This window comes from Mustelus asterias, unplaced genomic scaffold (assembly GCF_964213995.1).
Source record: "Mustelus asterias unplaced genomic scaffold, sMusAst1.hap1.1 HAP1_SCAFFOLD_318, whole genome shotgun sequence".
In the NCBI taxonomy this organism is placed as follows: domain Eukaryota; kingdom Metazoa; phylum Chordata; class Chondrichthyes; order Carcharhiniformes; family Triakidae; genus Mustelus; species Mustelus asterias.
In genome coordinates, this window is record NW_027590280.1 from 344,327 (window position 1) to 347,580 (window position 3,254).

Genomic DNA, 3,254 nt, shown 5'->3' on the forward strand with positions numbered 1-3,254 from the left:
AGGTGTGCAATATTCTGTCAAACACCTTCTCCTGGTCCAGGCTGATGAGGCAGGCGTCCACACCTCTGTCCCGCACACAGGCGATCGGATGCCTGAGTAGTGCGAGACTATCAGAGATCTTCCTGCCGGGTACAGCACAGGTCTGGTCAGGGTGCATCACCAACTCCAGATCAGACCTGATGACTTTGAACAGAACTTTATCATCCATATTCAACAGTGAAATGGGTCACCAATTTCTAATTATCTCCCTTTATCCCTTCCGCTTGTAGATAAGGCCATTCCTCATGGATTCTGACATTCTCCCGTCCAAAACCATACTCTCGTATCCCTCCAGGTCCGGGCCGATCCAGGCCCACAGAGCTAAATGCAACATTGGGGCGGCATGGTAGCACAGTGGTTAGCACTGCTGCTTCACAGCTCCAGGGACCTGGGTTCGATTCCCGGCTCGGGTCACTGTCTGTGTGGAGTTTGCACATTCTCCTCGTGTCTGCGTGGGTTTCCTCCGGGTGCTCCGGTTTCCTCCCACAGTCCAAAGATGTGCGGGTTAGGTTGATTGGCCATGCTAAAAATTGCCCTTAGTGTCCTGAGATGTGTAGGTTAGAGGGATTAGTGGGTAAATATATAGGCATATGGGGGTAGGGCCTGGGTGGGATTGTGGTCGGTGCAGACTCGATGGGCCGAATGGCCTCTTTCTGTACTGTAGGGTTTCTATGATTTCTATGATTGCTTCCAGGAGTTTTACTCTCCTCAAAGGAATTGAGGGCCTTCGTCAGCTCATCCAGAGATAGGTCCAGGCTCTCCTGCTCTCTGACCTCAGAGACCTCCATGATAGAGGACAGGGTGTTAAAAGCCAAAAGTCACCTGAGAAGCAGCTGGCTGCTGCAATGGGGGATCATTTATTTCTGGATGAATAAATTTTAAAAGGTCAAAAGCATCTCCATCTCAAAATGTGTTTCTGTAGCTTAAGATGAAAATCATACAATGCCATTCAAGCAGAGAGGAAATATCTGCAGTAAGACAGCAGTGCGAATGAAAAATGACAAAAAGTGCAAAAGACATTTAAAATTAAAGCAAAACGCTTTTTTTTACAATATTCAAATCTAAAGGGGGGAACACATTTTTAGAAAGCTGCTCCTCGACAAACAGCTCCCTCTGTTTGAACAATCAAAGTACGAAATCTCACAACACCAGGTTAAAGTCCAACAGGTTTATTTGGTAGCACAAGCCACTAGCTTTCGGAGCGCTGCTCCTTCATCAGGTAAGTAGGAGTTCTGTTCACAAACAGGGCATATAAAGACACAAACTCAATTTACAAAATAATGGTTGGAATGCGAGTCTTTACAGGTAATCAAGTCTTAAAGGTACAGACAGTGTGAGTGGGGAGAGGGTTAAGCACAGGTTAAAGAGATGTGTATTGTCTCCAGCCAGGACAGTTAGTGAGATTTTGCAAGCCCAGGCAAGTCGTGGGGGTTACAGATAGATTGAACATTGAGTTTGAGATGAAAATCTCGCCAAGGCCCTCCCCACACCCCCACTTCTTGCCTTCAAACAACCGCACAACCTCAAACAGACCATTGTCCGCAGCAAACTACCCAGCCTTCAGGAGAACAGTGACCACGACACCACACAACCCTGCCACAGCAACCTCTGCAAGATGTGCCGGATCATCGACACGGATGCCATCATCTCACGTGAGAACACCATCTACCAGGTACACGGTACCTACTCTTGCAACTCGGCCAACGTTGTCTACCTGATACGCTGCAGGAAAGGATGTCCAGAGGCATGGTACATTGGGGAAACCATGCACACGCTACGACAACGGATGAATGAACACCGCTCGACAATCACCAGGCAAGACTGTTCTCTTCCTGTTGGGGAGCACTTCAGCGGTCACGGGCATTCAGCCTCTGATCTTCGGGTAAGCGTTCTCCAAGGTGGCCTTCACGACACACGACAGCGCAGAGTCGCTAAGCAGAAACTGATAGCCAAGTTCCACACACATGAGGACGGCCTAAACTGGGATGTTGGGTTTATGTCACACTATCATTAATCCCCACAGCTTGCCTCCTGGACTTGCAGAATCTCACTGGCTGTCCTGTCTGGAGACAATGCACATCTCTTTAACCTGTGCTTAATGCTCCCTCCACTCACATTGTCTGTATCTTTAAGACCTGGTTGGCTGTAGAGATTCGCATTCTAATCAGTATTCTGTAACTTGATTTTGTGTCTCTGTGCCCTGTTTGAGAGCAGATTTCCACTCCATCTGATGAAGGAGCTGTGCTCCGAAAGCTAGTGGCTTTTGCTACCAAATAAACCTGTTGGACTTTAACCTGGTGTTGTGAGACTTCTTACTGCGTTTACCCCAGTCCAACGCCGGCATCTCCACATCATGGGAACAATCAAACACAGTTCTATTTTTGATTAGTAAACCAGTAAAAAAACACAGTCCTCCACTACCACAAATTTTGCAATCAAGTATCCCGCATTTGGGTCATCGCAAGTGTCAGCACACCTGAAGTGCAACAGGCTAGCCTCATCCTGGGCAAACTACCTGCATGATCATGGCTTCACTTCTGCAGGTAATTATATCTGCAAACTCGCACAGGCTGCCAGCCCACACCAAATACCACATCTTACAGTCTACATACTGAGTTCCAAGCACCACATTGTCACTTTGCTGAGGATTTTCTGCATCAAGCTCCTTCAATCTTTCTATATCATTCTGAGAAATGTTTCACTGTCCCTCTTCACTAAGAATAATTCTGATAAAACATCTATTTTCATATTGCCCTTAAAAGGAAATGAAGCGCCTTCCGTGGTTGCCCTTCCAAGATGTGGAGATGCCGGCGTTGGACTGGGGTAAACACAGTCAGAGTTTTAACAACACCAGGTTAAAGTCCAACAGGTTTATTTGGTAGCAAATACCATTAGCTTTCGGAGCGCTGCTCCTTCATCAGATGGAGTGGAAATCTGCTCTCAAACAGGGCACAGAGACACAAAATCAAGTTACAGAATACTGATTAGAATGCGAATCTCTACAGCCAACCAGGTCTTAAAGATACAGACAATGTGAGTGGAGGGAGCATTAAGCACAGGTTAAAGAGATGTGCATTGTCTCCAGACAGGACAGCCAGTGAGATTCTGCAAGTCCAGGAGGCAAGCTGTGGGGGTTACTGATAGTGTGACATAAACCCAACATCCCAGTTTAGGCCAAACTCATGTGTGCGGAACTTGGCTATCAGTTTCTGCCC

The 3,254-nt window shown here is 47.0% G+C and overlaps 1 non-coding gene across 1 annotated transcript; it reads right to left on the minus strand.

The window, feature by feature from the left end:
- Positions 1-2,426: 2,426 nt before the first annotated feature.
- Positions 2,427-2,590, minus strand: LOC144486349 (U1 spliceosomal RNA). Its single transcript, XR_013496250.1, has one exon. It is a non-coding gene; the product is annotated as a U1 spliceosomal RNA (small nuclear RNA).
- Positions 2,591-3,254: the final 664 nt, after the last annotated feature.